Source organism: Arachis stenosperma, chromosome 3, assembly GCF_014773155.1.
Source record: "Arachis stenosperma cultivar V10309 chromosome 3, arast.V10309.gnm1.PFL2, whole genome shotgun sequence".
Taxonomy (NCBI): Eukaryota; Viridiplantae; Streptophyta; class Magnoliopsida; order Fabales; family Fabaceae; genus Arachis; species Arachis stenosperma.
Window position 1 is genome coordinate 89772085 of NC_080379.1, and position 21879 is coordinate 89793963.

Here is a 21879-nt window from a genome sequence, read left to right on the forward strand (position 1 = left end):
AATGGAGAACCAAGCATTGGTGGGAGTTCCAAGATGAATACAAGCACAAGCCACCTTGATGAGGAGCTCCCCATAAGTCCAACTTAAGGACAATAAACAAAAGTGCTAGGTGGGAGACAACCCACCATGGTAAATTCTTTTCATTTTCCCTTTTTGTACATATTGATAGAATTAGTTTAATTTCATGTTTTGTTTAGATAGTTGAGTTTGATTGGTAGTATAATATGATAAAGAAGGTTTTGGGGCGTTTTGGTAGCTGTTTGGAGGATTGAAAGGCTTGGATTGGTGTAAGAACTTAGAAAAATATTTTTTGAAAAACAGAACACCATCCACGCGTATGCGCACCTAACGCGTACGCGCACCTGAGCATTTTTTGACCATCCACGCGGACGTGCACTGTACGCGTACGCGTGGATGCAAAAAAAATTCGACCCCAGCCAAAAACCCGAGAGTCAGGCCTGCACTGTGCGAACATTGGGCCTAGGACACAAGTCTATGCACGCGTGCGCGCACCTGGCGCGTACGCGCACATAAATCTTAAATTCGCAATACACGCGCACACACACTATGCGCGCGCGCGTCGATTGCACAATCTGCACTCCTGGTACTTTTACCAGAGAGTTGTACCACTTTTGGGCCAACATTAAGCCTCTCGCCTAACTCAACGCACGCGTGCGCGCACTTGGCGCGTACGCGTCCTTCGACCAATATACCCATCGACGCATAAACGTGCATGACGCGCACGCGACGGTAAAAAAAAAAAAAAAAGAGTTTTTTTCCTCATCTTCCATTTTCTTTTGTTCACTGCATTCACATACTTCTACTCTTTCCATTTTCATTTTGTTTCTATAGCATGTTTTCAGCTTTTTTTCTAAGTGTCATTTCAATAATGGTGTTGGATTCTTACACTCAATTGTTGAGAAATTCTTGCATTATATTGGTGCTTCTTGACTTGTTTGATATTGTTGGGTGATGAAACTTTTAAATCAATGCTTCATCTTGTATGACTCTTATGTCTTTGAGCATTGATATGACCTCATATTGTCTTTCATGACCCACTTCTTCTTATGTGAACTTGATGTGCCATATGCTCTTCATGCTTTGATTTTACTCTTGCATCAAGTATTAGTTAATATGCCATTAGCTTATATTCTTTTCTCACCTACATGCGTAGCTAACATGTAGTGAGAACCTTACTCTTATTTGGCATTCGCCCAGGCCTACGTTATACTTGTTTTGATATCTTTGTTGTAGGCCTAATTGTCGTTCTTCTTTCCTCCCCTTTTAGGTTGGCCACCAAGAAGAGAGAAATGAATACCTTTAAATGGGGCAACAAACAAGTCATCCGCACTACCATTTGAGGAGCTCATCAATTGTAGCAACCCATCCACTCTGCTCTTCTTTGCGTGCACCGAGGACGGTGCAATCTTCAAGTGTGGGGAGGTCGTTCGACCGATCTCCATGGGTAACAATTTTCTTTTTCAACACCAATGTTAGTTAGTTATTGCATTTGCATGATAGGTTGCATGTTAGATAGAATTTGTACATATTTTACTACCTTCTTCTTATTAGGACTACTTGGTTAGGGTGATGATTTCTTTCCCAAGAAACCGTTTTAGGGCACCCTACCAATTTGAAAATTTTTTGTTGAACTTGCTTGAAAGAATGTATTTTGGAACATGGTTTTTGAGCTAAGAACACAAGCTTGTGAGATTCGAGCCTAATGGTGTGGTTACATCTTATAACCACTTATTCTTCCTTCTTGTGTGCATTATTCTCTTCCTATGATTGTAATCTTTGATTTGTTTGATTCTTTATGTCCATTATTTTGTGTATTCATGCATTTATATGATTGAGGCCATCATTTCATTAGCTCACTTACCCAAATGGCCTTACCTTTTATCTTCCTTTGTCAGCCAACTTTGAGCCTACGCTTAACCCACTTATTCTTATTTTAGCACATTACAAGCCTTAAAGCGGAAAACAATGAATGTCCTTTATTTGGATCTTTGGTTGGCTTAGGCTAGTGAGTGTGAGTGTCATCCAAGAGTGGGAAAACTTTGGGACATTGGTTGGGATAAAAGGGTGTTTGTGTTTTGTATTTTTATATTGGGGAATTGGTACATACTCATGTATTGATTAAATGTATAGACCTTATGCATTGATGTTCTTGTGTATAGTTTTAAAGAAAAAGAAAAAAATGAAAAGAAAAAGAAATAAAAGTGAAAAAGAAAAAAAGAAAAGAAAAGAAAAAAAGAAGAGCAATAAAGGGGACAAAATGCCCCAAAGTGAAGCTCAATAAGAATCAATGCATAAGTGTTGTGAAATGAAAAGAAAATGCATGAGTATGTGAAAAAGTGAGGAATGGGTAGTTAGATTAGTACTTAATTGTATAGGTCATTATATAGGTTAGGTGGGAAAGTTTCAGTTAATCAAAGATTCAAATCCTAAGTCCACTAGCCATATATGATCCTACCTTGACCCTAGCCCCATTACAACCTAAAGAAAAGACATCATGATACATGTATGCGTGCATTGAATAATTGTTGATTGTTAGATGAAAAACAAATCTTGGAAAGCATGATTAGGGGAGAATTGACTGAATCAACCCCAAACACCGAGTGACTAGTGTGCAAACACTTCCGGTGAGGGTTCGATGCTCAATTCCTTGATTCCCGGCTTTCACGAGCGTTCTTCTTGCAAGTCTATTTGAACTTCAATTTTTATATTTGAATTGGTAGGATTCATGAATCGTTATATGATCTTGACCCTACTTGTGCATGTATGACTTGGAGGATTGATTTATTTTTAACCAAGTAGGTACAACCATTTTGCATCTAGTTGCATTCATGTAGAGAGGATGCATATAGATAGGTTACATTGAATAAATGTTGATGCCCTTTGCTTTCTCTTGGCTTAAGCATGAGGACATGTTTGGTTTAAGTGTGGGGAGGTTGATAAACCCCATTTGTAGGGCTTATCTTATGCTTGATTTAGGGGATTTTATAACCCTTTACCCACATTTATGCAATGAAATAGCATGGTTTTGTATATTCTCCTTTAATTGTGCTTAAGAGTGAAAACATGCTTTTTAGGTCTTGAAATAAATAAATTTAATTCACCTTGATTCCATTAGATGCCTTGATATGTTTGTTAAGTGATTTAAGGTTTATGAGGCAAAGATTGGATCAAGGGAATGAAGAAAGAAAGCATGAAAAGTTGGAGAACTCATGAAGAAATGAAAGAACCGGAAAGCTGTCAAGCCGACCTCTTCGCACTTAAATGACCATAACTTGTGCTACAGAGGTTCAAATGATGCGGTTTTAGTTGGGTTGGAAAGCTAACATCCGGGGCTTCGAAACGATATAAGATTTGCCATAGTTGCTACACGTATGGTGGCGCGCACGCGCCGTTGCTGCCACCTGGTTCACTTAAAGCACAACGTGACCAGCGATTTTAGAAGCCTTGTGGGCCCAATCCAACTCATTTCTGATGCTATTTAAGCCAATGATTGAAGGGAAATCAACATACTTTTACCATTATGTTAGTTACCATTAGTCATAGTTTAGTTTTAGAAGTAGTTTCTAGAGAGAGAAGCTCTTACTTCTCTCTAGGATTAGAATTAGGATTAGGTTTAGTTCTTAGATCTAGATTTTAATTCATCTTCTTCTACTTCTATCTTCTCAATTCCTTGTTGTTACATTCATTCTTCTTCCATTCTTTTGTTGTAATTTCCTTTATGTTGTTCTTGTGTTTTGTTGTAGATCTACTTTTGTTTCTTCCTATTCTCTTTTAGTTCAATAAGAGGTAATTCATAATAATTGTGTTCATTTGATTTGTTGTTGTTTAATTCCTTGCAATTGAGTAGTGTAGATTTACTTTTCTTGCAATTTTACTATACTTTCCTTTTATGCCTTCCAAGTGTTTGATGAAATGCTTGGTTGGATTTTAGAGTAGAATTTTTTACTCTTGGCTTGGAAAGGTAACTTAGGAACTCTTGAGTTACTAATGTCCAAGTAATTGATGATTGGGAGCCATTTACTCTAGTTCTCACTAATTGAATTAGTGGAGAGTTAGGACTTATGGACTAGGATTGATATAGCTCATTTGACTTTCCTTTACTACTAGTTAGAGGATGATTTAATGAGATTAATCCTTGCCAATTCTTATATTGTGGTTAGTGATTAGGATAGAGATCCTTGACCACCAACCCTTGCCAAGACCTTTTTAGGCCTTAGTTTACTTTCTAGCCATTTATCTTTCATGCTTCATATCAAAAACCCCAAAATAACTCACAACCAATAACAAGACACTTTATTGTAATTCCTAGGGAGAACGACTCGAGGTTTCAATACTTCGGTTTATAAATTTAGGGGTTTGTTTTAGTGACAAACAACTTTTTGTATGAAAAGATTATTGTTTGGTTTAAGAACTATACTTGCAACGAGAATTCATTTGTGAAATTCTAAACCATCAAAAATCTAATCATCAGTCACCCAAGTACTATTCTAAAGCTGTGCAATAGAGCAGGGGTACTCTTTGAGGATGCAGATACAGATCAGGTAAAGGGAAGCAGAGGAATCACCAAGCAAAGAATGGAAGGTGTCACTGACACCCATGAGGCGAGAAGAACTCAAGGAAGAAGAAGGAGACCACAAATGGAGGAAGGACAAGCTTCACGTGCAATGGACTTGAGCCAAATACAAAGAACCATTGAAGAAATGTCTCAGCAATACGTGAAAGCCCAAGAGCAACAGGAGAATTGGCAGCTGAAGATGATGGAACAATAAGAAAACTTCCAGATGAAGATGATGGATTAACAAAGGGACTTCCAAGCAAGATCCCTAGAGAGGCAAATGGAACAAGCAGCTCAATTTCAAGAATCATTTAACAACATGTTCCAACAACAAGCTAAGCAGGAAAAGTACATGCAAGATTTTCATCAATGGAAAAACATATATCACACAGCTGGAGAGGCTAGGCAGGTAGACCGAAAGGAGTATGTCATAGACACTCAATCAAAGCTAAACTACTTAGTCGATGGTATGCTAGTGGTCAACCAAGAGATCAAGCCATATCAAGAGTGGCCTGAGCTAGAAGCAGTACAAAGAGAAAGGGCTAGAAGAAATTTAGAGAGAATGGAGAAAGCATTGCAAGATGCTGGACTATGGGAAAAATTGAATCCATCTCGATTCTCCCTAGAACCGTTTGAAGAACAAATGGAATAAAGAAAGAAGAAGAAGCAGGATCCAAAGAAGAAAGGAGAATCCAGCAAAGAAAAAGAGCACAAATATTAGAGGTGGTGGAGTTTCTTTTATAGTTTTAATTAAATAAGGATTATGCATATCTGAAACATGATATGCATCCAAATATTTTAAGTCTGCACTTTCATGTCTTAGTAGATTTCTTATTAGGATCTGCATTATGCTTGTTATCACTCATTTGCATTAAATTCTCTCTTGTTTCCCTTTTGCATCAATAAGAGAAAATGATTGAAATAGAAAGTAATTGTCCAATGTGGTAGGAGTAAAAAAAAAGTCCAATGGTGGTAATTGCTTGATTAGATGATAAGCTCAATAATAAAAGCTGCAGAATATAATGTCATTTGTAGTGTGAACTCAGTTGCTGCTATGAAACCTTCAATTAATAAATATCCCTGGAGAATGAGGAAAAGTAAGAAAAGAAAAGCTAAGAATTAGTAACAAGAATGAAAGAAACAAATAATAAGGCTAGACACCAATAGCTTGGACCTTAGGACATATGCCTGTGGTACTGTTTGTACTAGGATCTGCTTAGACAATTAGGTTCTGGGGAGTATTTTGAAACTTGGTAACTTGGATTAACTAATCCGGGATTACCAACTGAAAGTCCATTATCAAGAGCAACCTAGTTACAAAGAATTTAGTGACCCAAAGAGGTGCTGGGCATCAACGTCCCTAAGAAGAATTGTAAACCAAGTGTCTGTAGTGAAGAGGTATTGAGAAAAAAATTGAGCCAAAAGGCTGCTGCAACACTTGACACTGAGCTGCCATTAAGAAATAAGCTTCTGAAATAAAAGAAAGAAGGAAAAATCTAACAAGGATCAATACAAAAACAAGAAATTATAGCAGCAACTCTAGCGAATCCTTAAAGAGACATTTCATATCTGACACCTAAGAATAATTAAGCTGCATTTTGTCTGCATAAAACCCCATGAACCAAATTTTATTACCTGCTAAATAAGGACATATATGCTTCTCTGTTTTATTTCATTTCTTCTCATGTTTAGTGCTTGCTTGGGGACAAGTAAGATTTAAGTTTGGTGTTGTGATGACAAGTCATCTTATGCTAGTTTTACAAGCATTTTTCATTTGTTTCATTAGGTTTTATGCACTTTCTTGCATAATAAGTAAGTGATTAGAGTGAAATTTCATGATTATTTTGAGTCAATCAAACATCATTTATTTTATACAAAATCATTAGGTCTATGCAAGAATTAATTGCTTTTATGAATGATGTAAAGACCTTTTGATTTTGGTGAGACTTTGATTGCTTGTTTGGTTGCTTTTAGGTGAAGAAATGAAGAAAGGGGAAGGCCAAACAGAAAAGTGCTACGTTCAGAGAAGGAACGCCACCCTCAGCAACACATTTGGAGTAGCGCTCGATTCCAAAGTGAGCGGCACGCTCACTAAGCTAACTTTTTCGGGCTTTTCAAGCTTGGAGGCAAAGCTCCTTGCTATCCGTACACACTAGGAGCACTCACTAAGTTAACTTGGTGCTCACTAAGAGAGCGCCAGTGAAGAAACAAAGCGCTCAATAAAGGCAGCGCTCAGCAAAGGCACGTAGCGCTCACTAAGAGAGTGCTAGGAAGAAAAAAATGTGCACTAAAGGAGAAAGGAACGTAGCGCTCGTTTAGTGAACTGAGCCTTTCCCTGGAGCAACCAAGCACCCCTGACCCACTTCAAAGAATTGCCACTCGGATCCACTTCGTCAAGGCCAAGCCAAAAAGCCCACTCGAAGTGCTTAATGACTGAAAATAGAAAATGTATAAATAGGAGAAAATTTGATTTGAGAGAGGACCTTCTTTTTTCTTTTCTCTTTTAATTTTTCCTTTCGAGAATTTGGGAAATTAGGATCAGATCTAAGTTTGTTTTTTGTGTTCGTTTTTCTTTCTTTTGCAACTTCTATTTTCTATTTTGGGTTTTGAACTCAGATTGAGGAATTGGACAGAAAATTCTTCTTCTAAGAATCATCTTTTTTTTTCCTTTTAATAGTTCTATTTTGGGATCTGATCTTAGTTGTCTCTTTGATTTTCTTTCTTCTGAAATTTTTTATTTCTGTTTTGGTTTTTCTGCAATTTCTCTTCATCTCACACTTCTTTAATTTACTGCACTTTACATTTTCAAGCTAGGTTTTGAATCCCAGTACCCAAATCCCTTTATTCTTCATGCAATTTAAGTTTCCTGTCAATTTAGATTCAGCAATTCAAATACCTTGCACATTAAGTTTCAGTTACTTACTTTTATTGCAATTTAATATTCAGCTCTTTTACTTTCTTGCACTTTATGTTTCTGCAATTTACTTCTTTTGAACTTTAAGATTTTGTCAATTTACCTCATCCCTTTTATTTTCTTGCAATTTTACTTCTATTAATCAAGTTTCACTCAAATAATCAAATGTTTGCTTAACTAAATTTATCACCATACTAAAGTTGCTCAATCCATCAATCCCTGTGGGATCGACCTCACTTTTGTGAGTTATTACTACTTGATGCGACCCGGTATACTTGCCAGTGAGTTTGTGTGGAATCATTTTTTCCCTCATCAAAGCATGACCCAAAAACGGAGCTAGAAGGTCGTCCTAACAAATGATCAAGAAAGGATCCTAACTGTTCTGAGGGTCGATCTCGGATGAGATCTTCTGATGAGGTAGGAGCAGTGGTGTCTGACTTGCTGAATCCAGTGGTGTTACTGATCCTTGGTCACCAGAGGGTGGTGGTACCTGCAAGAGACTCCAAAGCTTAAGTTAGCACATGCTTTAGACAGGATTTTTTGTTGAATCAGAGTATGAGTTATACCTGGGTGCTCCAGTGTATTTATAGTAGTGTGGAGTGACCTTTAAGATAAGTTAGTTATCTTATCTTATCTTTGAGAGAATCCTCCTCATCTTTTTTAGGCTAGCCGCCTTCAAGGTGGCCTGCGTCCTTTCGTTTGGGCCTACTTGGGCCTCTACGGTAATTTGGCCGAGCTCTTTAAGAAGAGATCGGTGTCGATCCTCCTTAAGAGGTCGGTTGCTCCTTCTTTGATCATCCCGGACCGTATAGCTCGACCCAAGTTATGAACAGTGCCCCTACTCGAGTTCGACCTTTCCCTTGAGGTTGTGTCTTTAGACTTCGACCCCTTTGAGGAAGTCGTGCTCGAGCATTCGCCTCTGGTCGATCTCTTGTAGAATTCCTATTGGGTTTTCATGCCAAGGCATCTTAGGCTAGTTTCACTAGCATTTTTCTGTTAGTTTTAGTTGTTTTATGCATTTTCTTGAGCTTAAAGTAACCAAGAATGGTTAAATGAATAACAAAGCAATGAACCATCCAAACAGTATGATTTTGATGCAAATTTCATGAGTTTTTAGTTATATTACTTGAATGCTATGAATGAAAGATTTCTCATGAAATTTTGCAAGACTTTGATGCAGTTGTTTGGATGATATCAGGGAAGAAGAGGCTAGGCAAGGAAGCAACAAAATCAATAAAGGAAGCTTGAATATCACATGTGAAGTTTAAGTTCCAGTTTAAGCTTAAACTGGAGCTTAAACGCCAAAATCATGAAAGCTGAGAAAAGGGCTGAAAGTGGCGTTTAACCTCCAGTTTAACCTTAAACTGGAAGTTAAACGCCAGAATTGAAAGCCACAGGGAGCCATTTCCACGTTTAAGCTCTAGTTTAACCTTAAACTGGAGCTTAAACGTGTTCGACCATTCTCCTCCAGGGTTGCGTTTTGCATTTCCACGTTTAAGCTCCAGTTTAAGCTTAAACTGGAGCTTAAACTGGAGCTTAAACGTGTTCGACCTTTACCCTCCAGGATGGCGTTCCTCCATTTCCACGTTTAAGCTTCAGTTTAACCTTAAACTGAAGCTTAAACGTGTTCGACAATTCCACACTCCAGGGTTGCCTTCTTCCATTTCCACGTTTAAGCTTCAGTTTAACCTTAAACTGAAGCTTAAACGTGTTCGACTTATATCACCTCCAGGAGTGTCCAACGTTTAAGTTGCAGTTTAAGCTTAAACTGCAACTTAAACGCAACTAATTGAAAAGTTTTCTGGGCCAAAGATATTGCAGTTTAAGTTAGCATTTGAGCACAAGCATTAACTTAAACGTACTCTGGTATGAAACCCAATTGAATATCATGGTTTATGGGATTGGGCCTGAAGAATTGATGAGTCTGGAACTTCAATTTGTTGAGTCATGTGTCATTACTTGATTATCACTAAGTTTGCTCAATGAATGTTACAGAATTGGATCAGCAGCCTCATCAGGATTTTAGATCATAAACCCAAAGCAAAAGGAAATCAGGGAAAGGCCTCAAAGCCCAAGAAACACAACAGAAGCTCAATTTAGAAAGTGTATAAATAGGATAGAATTTATGTTGGTTAAAAAAAGGGAGAGAACTTTTGGATCATTTTTCTAGTTTTCAGACTTTTTGTAATTGAATTCAGAGCTATGACTCACTAAACCCCCTTTCATTGGGTTAGGGAGCTCTATTGTAATTCAATGAATCAAATAATAGTTTTTATCTTCTTCTTCAATCTTTTCTCTTGAATTTTGTTAGAAAGCTTCTCGATCTAATTCCATTGGTTAGTTGTCTTGGGAAAGAAACTATCCATAATTGGAATCCTTCGGAACCTTGGGAAAGGAATGGAGGATTCATGCTAGAGAAGCTTTCTCACAGTGAATTGGATTGGGGTTTGGATGGATATTGTGACATGTAATCCTACCAAATTGTGGTTCATGAAACTGTGTGGTATAATCAGAGATCGAGCATTATCTCTTCTTATGAACATTTAAACCAAGGGATTGGGAATTTGTTTGTTTTTAGAGAGAATTGGTGAGCCAAGGGATTGGGATCCAATCATATAAGATTGCCAAGCAAAAATTCAATGAATGCATTGGTTGAGGAAGGGATAAAAATGTTTTGATTCGGAGATCTCAATATCTCCTGAAACCCAATGAATTCCCCATTTTTGATCTACCACTTTCTCTTTACATTCTGCAATTAAATTCATGCAATCACCCCGATCCCTTTTTAATTTCAGCAATTTAGCTTCTAGCTCTTTAATTCATGCAATTTAAGATTCTGCAAATTTCAATTTCTTGCCATTTACGTTTTTCGCCAATTTTACATTCCGCAATTCTCATCTAAATCTTGATTCCGCTCAACTAGAACACACTTCTAATCTGAATTGCTCACTCAACCAATCCTTGTGGGATTCGACCTCACTCTATTGTGAGTTTTTACTTGACGATAACCGGTGCACTTGCCGGAAGGAATTTTTGCCGATCGTGCAATTTCCTAAAATCGTAGCTATCAAGTTTATGGCTATCAAGTTTATGGCGCCGTTGCCGGGGATTGGTTTTCGATTGACAATTCTCAAATTGGAAGTTAACTAGATTAAGCATTTTTCTTGTTTTGTTAATTCAGTTCAAGTTACTTGTTGAATTTTAATTTCTGCACTTTGTTATTTGCTTTCTTTCTTTTTACCTTTAAATTCAAGCAACTAACTCACTGACTCACTAACTATTTGAATTAATTCCTCAACTGCTCTAACCATACTCTTCCATTAACCAAGAGTATTTCACTTGTTTGTTGCCTGTGCTGTGTTCTTGTATGACAGGTAGGAGAGGAGAGACATCAACTCATCCATATACCGAACCAGAGAGGACCCTTCATAAACTTAGAAGGGAAGCAAGAGGGAAGAGAGTACTGGGAGAAGAAGAATCTGAAGGAGAATCTGAGGACAATTTTGAGGAAGCTCTAGATCTCAACATGGATAGAGAAGTTCACAACCATGAGAGAGCTGATGGAAACATTGCCATTCCCGAGAGGAGGGTTCTTGGTTCATACATAAACCCAACCTCTGGGAATTGTGGTAGCAGCATTCAGAAACCACCCATTCAGGCCAACAATTTTGAACTCAAACCACAGCTAATATCATTGGTGGAGAATCATTGTTCATTTGGTGGGAGTGCTAATGAAGATCCAAACCAACATCTCACAAAATTCCTGAGAATTTGCGACACTGTGAAGTCCAATAGAGTCCAGGAAGATGCCTATAAACTGCTCTTGTTCCCATTTTCACTTAGGGACAAGGCAGCTAAGTGGCTGGAATCATTCCCAAGGGGGGAGCCTAACAACCTGGGATGAGGTGGAAAGCAAGTTTCTGGCACGTTTCTACCCCCCACAAAAGGTCAAGAGGCTTCGATCTGAGGTTCAGACTTTTAGACAACAAGATGGTGAAACTCTCTACGAGGCATGGGAGAGGTTCAAGGATTTGACAAGGAAATGCCCACCAAACATGTTCCATGACTGGGTGCAATTGCATATTTTCTATGATGGACTTTCTTATGAATCAAGGAAGGCTGTAGACCATTCATCAGGAGGTTCATTGAACAGGAAAAAGACTGTGGAAGAAGCCATTGAAGTGATTGAGACAGTGGCTGAGAATGAGTACTACTATGCTTCAGAGAGACACAACACTAAGGGAGTCATAGAGCTGAACCATGTTGATACAATTCTAGCCCAAAACAAGGTGTTTGCCAAGCAACTAGCAGAGCTCACCAGGAAATTAGAAACAAATCAAGTGGCTGCAATACACACAAGATCAAGAGGAAGTAAGCACTGAAGGAGGTGATTGGGAAGAGGCCAACTATGTGGGAAATCAACAAAGGCAACCATATGATCCACATTCCAACACTTACAACCCAGGCTGGAAAAACCACCCAAACTTTGGGTGGGGAAACCAGCAAACCCAACCACAAAACCACAAAACTTACAACCCCAACCAACATAACAATTCCGCATACCAAAACTCCAACCAAAGATCATACCAAGCCACACAAACACTTACTCCCAACCACCATATCATGGCCAAAATAATCAACCTGCCCAACCTAATCCGAACCAACAATTTCAAGATCAATTAAACAGGATAGAAGGAATGCTTGCAAACATGGGTCAGGACATAAGTGAGTTGAAAAGCTTTAGGGATGATGTGAGATCTACCTTAAGGAACCATGGTGAAAAACTCAAGAGGATGGAGTCTCGAGTAGGAGAGCTATCTCAACAGGCCCCCAAGTCAACTGCAGTGTTCCCTAGTGACATAGAAAAGAATCCTAAAGGGGAACAAAAGGGAGTGAGATGGGAAGAATGCAAGGCCATCACCATATTGAAGGAAGTCTCAGAAGAAGAAGGAATCAGACCCTCAGAACAGGAGCCAGAAATCTTGAAGGAAGGTGTGGAAGAAGCTAAGCAGGAAAGTGAAACTAAGCAAGCCAAGGAACTGCAAAATAAAGGCATGCTGGAAACATACCAACCAAAAGCACCATTTCCTCAGAGGTTAGGAGGAGGTGAAAAAGGGAAAACATATTCAAGGTTTTTAGAGACATTTAAGTCTCTCCATATCAATATTCCCTTTCTTGAGATTCTCCAGCAGATGCCTACACATATCAAGTATTTGAAGGAATTGCTGAGCAAGAAAAGAGTTTTGAAGGGAGGACAAACTATAATAATGAACAAAGAATGCAGTGCCCTCATCAAGAAGGACATAGTCTCTAAGAAAACAGACCCAGGAAGTTTTCATATCCCCTGCATCATAGGGGAAACAAAAATTGACAGAGGATTCTGTGATCTAAGAGCTAGCATAAATGTGATGCCTCTGACTCTTATGAAGAGGCTACAACTGAATGAGGTGAGATCCACTGATGTAATCATACAACTGGCTGACAAAACTCAGAAGCAAGCTGAAGGGATAGTTGAGAATGTGCTAGTGAAAGTGGGAAATTATTTCTTCCCCACAGACTTTGTCATTTTGGACATGGAGGAAAGCTACCTACACCCTATCATTCTGGGAAGGCCATTTCTAGCCACTGCTAGAGCGCACATAGATGTAGAACAAGGAGAGCTAATTTTGAAAATACATGATGAACAGCTCATTTTCCATGTTTTTAAACCTGCATCTGAGCCTGAACCAGAACCTGAAAAGCCTAAGGATGATAGTAGCCATCTGTGTTTGGAGGAAAGCAATCCAGCAGCTGAAACTCTGAAACAGTCCTTGGAAGGCAAACAAGAATTGCAAGAGTTAAAGCCACAAGAATTAATAGAAACAGATCAGAAGGATCCTCCTGGCATAAGGGTCAATGAAGAAATCCTCAAGAGAGAGAGAAGAATTGTAAAGAAATTGCCAAGAGGGTGGAGAAACAAGAAAATTCCCACTGAAGGTTTCTCTCCGGGAGATAAAGTGATATCAAGTCATTATCTGCCAATCCCACCTGGCCTCAAAACCATTCCTTCCCAGCTCCCTCAAGTGTTCACAATCAGGAAAGTTCTTTCTATGGAACATTTGGAAATCATGAAGGAATCAAATGGGGACGTTTTCATAGTGAGAGGAGAGGACATCAAGCACTACAATCCACCCTAACAAGGGACAACCGTCAAGCTAATGACGTTAAAGAAGCGCTTGTTGGGAGGCAACCCAACCTGAGGTAATACTCCTTTGCTGTTTCTTTTATTTGTTTCAATAAAAAGGTGAAGTAGTTTCTGTGCATTGCAAAGAATTAAGTTTGGTGTTTCACACCAAACAATGAATTCGTGGATCAATAATTCAAAGGGGAATGTGTGACTCTAAGTTTGGTGTTCCACCATACAGATCAACTGAACACAACAACCTTTGAATTATATGAAAGGAACAACCATTCTAAGCAATCACAGAAATGCTTAAAATCCTTAGCAGCAACTTCATTCCAAGAAGAATTCAAGGATTCAAAGAGCAGAGGAGTAAGTAGGAGACTAAGTTTGGTGTTCACACACCAACTTAAGACTCAGATACTTGCCCATACATAGTTGAGCTAACCACTCAAGTGCTTGAGAAGCAAGCAACTTCATCACTCTTTGCAGGAAAGGAAACAAGGATCTTAGAAAGAACATGAAGCAACAACTAGGAGAAGAAGGAGAAATCAAATTGTTTCCTAGCAACAAAGAGAAAACAAGAAATTTCACAAGGTGGTGTTGTTCCTTGACCATTCTTTAAAAGGCAAACAAAAGCATGCTTGTTTTGGTTTAAACTGTAATTGTTGAATCTTTATGGAATGTGAAGTTTTTAGTATGAGTGTTGGTTTACTGCTTTGAATAAAGTGAATGCCTAGATGTTTGGATATAACTTCACCTTCTTAAACAAATGCTTGCCATGCTTGTTCTGTTTCCAAAAATAAAAGAAAAGTTTGAACAAAAGTAACTTGGCTCAATTAGTGACAAATCAAGTAGAATTAAGTGGTGATATGCATGCTTGATTGTTTAGTCAAATCACTAGAAATTGAGTGTAGAATTATCATTTTTGTGTAGAAGTTTGAATACTGTCTATGGATCTTGATGAATAAATGTCTTTGGCCATGAAAAAGAAAGAAAAAGAAGAAGAAAAAGCCACTGAAAAAGGGCAACCAAAAAGCAAAAAAAATTGAGAAAATAAGCTAGGCACCAATGGTTTGAACTTCTGAGACAAATGCCTGTGGTGTTTATGTATTAAGGATATGCTTGGATGAATAGGTTCTGAGGAGTGTTTCAACACTTGGTAACTTGGGTTAACTAACCCGGGATTATCAACCAAAAGTCCATTATCAAGAGCAACCTAAATACAAAACATTTAGTCACACAAAGAGGTGCTGGGCACCAATGTCTCAAGAAGAAATGTGAACTAAAATGCCTGTAGTGGATATGTGTAGTGCACTGATAAGAAAAAGAAAATGCCAAAGGCTTGTGCAACACATGACACTGAGCAAACAAGGAGCAAAGGAGCTCTAAGAAAAAGAAAAACAAAGAAGGGAAAAGTGCCAAGGACATAAGAATAACAAGAGGCCATAGCAGTGTTTGATGGATGCAATGAAAAAAGTGATAATCTTACCTGATCAGAATGAAAAAGTGATGCTGCAACTTTCTGCATAAAACCTTTCTGATGAACTTCAAATGCTTGCTAATATAGCCAATGTAATTGCTTTCTGTTTCATACTTTCTTCTCAAATAACTCAGGACTTGCTTAGGGACAAGCAAGTATTAAGTTTGGTGTTGTGATGCCAAGGAATCTTAGGCTAGTTTCACTAGCATTTTTCTGTTAGTTTTAGTTGTTTTATGCATTTTCTTGAGCTAAAAGTAACCAAGAATGGTTAAATGAATAACAAAGCAATGAACCATCCAAACAGTATGATTTTGATGCAAAATACATGAATTTTTAGTTATATTACTTGAATGCTATGAATGAAAGATTTCTCATGAAATTTTGCAAGACTTTGATGCAGTTGTTTGGATGATTTCAGGGAAGAAGAGTCTAGGCAAGGAAGCAACAAAATCAATAAAGGAAGCTTGAATATCACATGTGAAGTTTAAGTTCCAGTTTAAGCTTAAACTGGAGCTTAAACGCCAAAATCATGAAAGCTGAGGAAAGGGCTGAAAGTGGCGTTTAACCTCCAGTTTAACCTTAAACTGGAAGTTAAACGCCAGAATTGAAAGCCACAGGGAGCCATTTCCACGTTTAAGCTCCAGTTTAACCTTAAACTGGAGCTTAAGCGTGTTCGACCATTCTCCTCCAGGGTTGCGTTTTGCATTTCCACGTTTAAGCTCCAGTTTAAGCTTAAACTGGAGCTTAAACGTGTTCGACCTTTACCCTCCAGGATGGCGTTCCTCCATTTCCACGTTTAAGCTTCAGTTTAACCTTAAACTGAAGCTTAAACGTGTTCGACAATTCCACACTCTAGGGTTGCCTTCTTCCATTTCCACGTTTAAGCTTCAGTTTAACCTTAAACTGAAGCTTAAACGTGTTCGACTTATATCACCTCCAGGAGTGTCCAACATTTAAGTTGCAGTTTAAGCTTAAACTGCAACTTAAACGCCACTAATTGAAAAGGTTTCTGGGCCAAAGATATTGCAGTTTAAGTTAGCATTTGAGCACAAGCATTAACTTAAACATACTCTGGTATGAAACCCAATTGAATATCATGGTTTATGGGATTGGGCCTGAAGAATTGATGAGTCTGGAACTTCAATTTGTTGAGTCATGTGTCATTACTTGATTATCACTAAGTTTGCTCAATGAATGTTACAGAATTGGATCAGCAGCCTCATCAGGATTTTGGATCATAAACCCAAAGCAAAAGGAAATCAGGGAAAGGCCTCAAAGCCCAAGAAACACAACAGAAGCTCAATTTAGAAAGTGTATAAATAGGATAGAATTTAAGTTGGTTAAAAAAAAGGAGAGAACTTTTGGATCATTTTTCTATTTTTCAGACTTTTTGTAATTGAATTCAGAGCTATGACTCACTAAACCCCCTTTCATTGGGTTAGGGAGCTCTATTGTAATTCAATGAATCAATAATAGTTTTTATCTTCTTCTTCAATCTTTTCTCTTGAATTTTGTTAGAAAGCTTCTCGATCTAATTCCATTGGTTAGTTGTCTTGGGAAAGAAACTATCCATAATTGGAATCCTTCGGAACCTTGGGAAAGGAATGGAGGATTCATGCTAGAGAAGCTTTCTCACAGTGAATTGGATTGGGGTTTGGATGGATATTGTGACATGTAATCCTACCAAATTGTGGTTCATGAAACTGTGTGGTATAATCAGAGATCGAGCATTATCTCTTCTTATGAACATTTAAACCAAGGGATTGGGAATTTGTTTGTTTTTAGAGAGAATTGGTGAGCCAAGGGATTGGGATCCAATCATATAAGATTGCCAAGCAAAAATTCAATGAATGCATTGGTTGAGGAAGGGATAAAAATGTTTTGATTCGGAGATTTCAATATCTCCAGAAACCCAATGAATTCCCCATTTCTGATCTACCACTTTCTCTTTACATTCTGCAATTAAATTCATGCAATCACCCCGATCCCTTTTTAATTTCAGCAATTTAGCTTCTAGCTCTTTAATTCATGCAATTTAAGATTCCGCAAATTTCAATTTCTTGCCATTTACGTTTTCCGCCAATTTTACATTCCGCAATTCTCATCTAAATCTTGATTCCGCTCAACTAGAACACACTTCTAATCTGAATTGCTCACTCAACCAATCCTTGTGGGATTCGACCTCACTCTATTGTGAGTTTTTACTTGACGATAACCGGTGCACTTGCCGGAAGGAATTTTTGCCGATCGTGCAATTTCCTAAAATCGTAGCTATCAAGTTTATGGCTATCAGGTTTGCCTTTGCTTGATTTGAAGCGTTTCTTTCCTTCTTTAATTATAGCATGCGTTGCGCTTTCTTGGGAATGCGTGATGGTTTTTAAAGGCTCATTTAATTTCCTTTTGCCATTTCTTCTTTTCCCTCTTGCCATTTCATTTTGAAATTAAAGAAGGTTTTACTCTTGCTTTCAGTTTGTTCCTCCCTTTTCTCTTCTTTGCTCTTTGTTTGTTTTTCTGATTTTACGCCCCCGAGCCTCCTACCTCCATTGCTCTAAGAGGCACTCATTGATGCGTGTTTGTCGTTGCTTTTGTCTGAGCAGTTATCGCTCTTGCTCCTTCTTCTCTGCAGGTGAGTATTTCTTTTTCCTACTTATGCTTTGATAGTCGCTTTTATGTATGCTTTTACTGTTGTATGCTTGCAAAGTTTTTATTTTTATTGAGTTTGCCTTGAGAAGCTAGATTCTTTCCGTAAAAAGATTGCGTCTTTGTTTTTGATCGACGTTGTGATTTTCCCTGCTGCTCCTATGTGGACCTTTTAGGTTTCTGTTACTATTGGTAGTTTTGCTTTTGTTACTGAATGTATGAAGATATGCTGGTACTTAGGTTAAGCTCCTTGCATGTTTGAGAGTATTAAGGCTGGTTAGGGTTCCAATTTTTGCGTCATCTCCTTTTCTGGGTTCTTGTTCTGTTGTTGCCTCCAAAGGGTGCCCCTGGGTTTTGCTGAATACTCCTTGTTTTCGTAGTCCCTAGGGTGCCCCTTTTGGTTGCCCCACCTCTGTGTTGATTGGATGTTCCTTCTCTTTTTTCATTTTGTCTGAGTTGTTTAGTAGTGTTCCGAGGGTTACCTGAAACTGAAGGTCGATCTCGGATGAGATCTGTTATTGTGGCCGGAGCTGTCGTATCCGACTTGTTGACTCTGGAGGTGCTGGTGATTGATAAACCACTATTTTATGGTTCACAATGTGTCTAATTGTGTGGTTCTATCATGGTCTTTACCCACTTATTCATATAATTAGCATGCATTTATATTTCCTTCCTAAAATTATTACATGATTGAAAACATGCTTCTTTGGTCTTAATTTAGCTAATCTTAATCCTCTCTTATTACCATTCGATGCCTTGATCTGTGTGTTAAGTGTTTCAGGCTTTATAGGGCATGAATGAGTGAGAGATTAGGAAGGAAGCTTGCAAAAATGGAAGGAACACAAGAAATTGAGGAGATGACCAGCGAGAAGTGACGCGTACGCGTCAGCGACGCGACCGCGCGGAAGAAAGGAATTCGCAGTGACGCGGTCGCATGAGTGACGCGGACGCACGGATTGGAAAAGCAAAAGCGACGCGGAGGCATAGACGACGCGCCCGCATGGAAAAGAAAAACGCCGAATGACGCGTCCGCGTGAATGACGCGTCCGCGTGACGTGCTCGATCTGCAGAATTACAAAAGTCGCTGGCAGAGATTCTAGGCCGGATTTCAACCCAGTTTTTGGTCCAGAAACACAGATTAAAGTCAAGGAACATGCAGAGACTCAACAGGCTTTTCATAATTCAAAATTTTAGGTTTTAGATGTAGTTTTTAGTGAGAGAGGCTCTCTCCTCTCTCTTAGGTTTTAGGATTAGGATTCCTCTTAAAGGATTTAGAATTTCTTTTTGTCATTAGGATTGTTTCTTCATACGAGGTTCAATAATTTATGTTTCTCTTCTACTTTGGATACTCTAATACTTTTATCTGTTTATTATTTATGCTGCCCATTTGATTCATAAATCTTTCCGTGTTAGACTTAAATTTATATTTAAATACAATTGACGTATTTTCAGATCTATGATTTTCATTTAGCTTTTTATATTCTTGGCTTTAATTGATTAACTGGAAGCTCTTGAGTTACCAACTATTCATGATTGATTATTATGTCGGCTAATTAATTTGAATTCCACTAACTCTAGTCTTTCCTTAGGATTTGGCTAGGACTTGGGAAATCTACCCAATTGGTTCACTAGACTTTCCCTTGCTTACGCAAAGGTTAATTAAGTGGGATTAACTTCCATTCTTATAGGAGTAACTAGGATAGGACTTCCGAAATTTCATATCTTGCCAAGAGTTTATTTTATAATTATTTATTTATTTTAATTGTCATTTTAATTACTTGTCATACTTCTTCCTTATTTCCAAAACCCCCAATTTTACCTTTTTCATAGCCAATAATAAGAACATACATCCCTGCAATTCCTTGAGAAGACGACCCGAGGTTTGAATACTTCGGTTATCAATTTATTTAGGGGTTTGTTTCCTGTGACAACCAAAACATTTGTAAGAAAGGTTGATTGCTTGGTTTAGTAACTATACTTATAACGAGAGTTTACTATAATTTCTAAACCATCAATCTTCCGTTCTTCAGTGATCCTTGATGATGAGCGGATAATTTATACGCTTTTTGGCATTGTTTTTAGGTAGTTTTTAGTAACTTCAAGCTACTTTTAGGGATGTTTTCATTAGTTTTTATGTTAAATTCACATTTCTGGACTTTACTATGAGTTTGTGTGTTTTTCTGTGATTTCAGGTAATTTCTGGCTGAAATTGAGGGACTTGAGCAAAACTTTGAAAAGGAGGCTAACAAAGGATTGCTGATGCTGTTGGAATCTGACCTCTCTACACTCGAAATGGATTTTCTGGAGCTACAGAACTCCAAATGGCGCGCTCTCAATGGCGTTGGAAAGTAGACATCCAGAGCTTTCCAGAAATATTTAATAGTCCATACTTTATTCGGGAATTGATGACGTAAATTGGCGCTCAACGCCAGTTCCATGTTGCTGTCTGGAGTCAAACGCCCAAAACACGTCACGACCCGGAGTTGAACGCCCAAAACACGTTACAACTTGGCGTTCAACTCCAAGATAAGCCTCAGCTCGTGTAACATTCAAGCTCAGCCCAAACATACACCAAGTGGGCCTTGGAAGTGGATTTATGCATCAATTACTTACTTCTGTAAACCATAGTAGCTAGTTTATTATAAATAGAACTTTTTACTAGTGTATTAGTCATCTTTTGGCCATTCGGTCTTTTGATCATTCAGGGGGCTGGCCATTCGGCCATGCCTGAACCTTCATCACTTATGTATTTTCAACGGTGGAGTTTCTACACACCATAGATTAAGGGTGTGGAGCTCTGCTGTACCTCAAGTTTTAATGCAATTACTACTATTTTCTATTCAATTATCTTTATTCCTATTCTAAGATATTCGTTGCACTTCAACTTGATGAATGTGATGATCCGTGACACTCATCATCATTCTCACCTATGAACGCGCGTGACTGACAACCACTTCCGTTCTACCTTAGACCGGGCGCATATCTCTTGGATTCCTTAATCAGAATCTTCGTGGTATAAGCTAGAATTGATGGCGGCATTCATGAGAATCCAGAAAGTCTAAACCTTGTCTGTGGTATTCCGAGTAGGATTCTGGGATTGAATGACTGTGACGAGCTTCAAACTCCTGAAGGCTGGGCGTTAGTGACAGACGCAAAAGAATCAAGGGATTCTATTCCAACCTGATTGAGAACCGACAGATGATTAGCCATGCTGTGACAGAGCATTTGGACCTTTTTCACTGAGAGGATGGGATGTAGCCATTGACAACAGTGATGCCCTGCATACAACTTGCCATGGAAAGGAGTAAGAAGGATTGAAGGAAGGCAGTAGGAAAGCAGAGATCCAAAAGGGACAATTCATCTCCATGCACTTATCTGAAATTCCCACCATTAATTTACATAAGTATTTCTATCCTATTTTATTTATCCTTTAATTATCTAATCTTCCATAACCACATGGATAAGCCTGACTGAGATTTACAAGATGACCATAGCTTGCTTCATATCAACAATCTCCGTGGGATCGACCCTTACTCACGTAAGGTATTACTTGGACGACCCAGTGCACTTGCTGGTTAGTTGTGCGAAGTTGTGAATCATGGCATTGACACCAAGTATTTGGTGCCATTGCCAGGGAAAGATAAAGCAATGAATTTTACAAAATGCAATAACATATGAATCACAATTTCGTGCACCACTTGATCACCAGAGGGTGGTGGTACCTACAAGAGACTCCGATGCTTAAGTTAGCACGTGCTTTAGGCAGGATTTTGTGTAGAATCAAAGTGTGAGTTATAGTAGTGTGAAGTGACCTTTCTTGAGATAAGTTAGTTATCTTATCTTATCTTTGAGTGAAGTCATCTTATCTTTCAGGCCAGCCGCCTTTGAAGTGGGCCGCATCCTTTTGTCTTGGCCTACTTAGGCCTCTATGACGTTTTGGCCAAGCTCTTTGAAGAGAGGTTGGTGTTGACCAACTTTTATCAGAGGTCGGCCGTTTTGGTCTTTATCCGAACCAGCACGCCTAGCTCGACCCATGGTATGAACAGTGCCCCTGCTTGAGCTTCGATCTTCCCTTGAGGTCGTCCTTTCCAGCCTCGATCCCTTAG

The 21879-nt window shown here is 38.6% G+C and overlaps 1 non-coding gene across 1 annotated transcript; it reads right to left on the bottom strand.

The window, feature by feature from the left end:
• Window positions 1-11443: 11443 nt before the first annotated feature.
• Window positions 11444-11547, bottom strand: LOC130972635 (small nucleolar RNA R71). The gene has a single exon (XR_009083797.1). It is a non-coding gene; the product is annotated as a small nucleolar RNA R71 (small nucleolar RNA).
• Between the last annotated feature and the right edge of the window lie 10332 nt (window positions 11548-21879).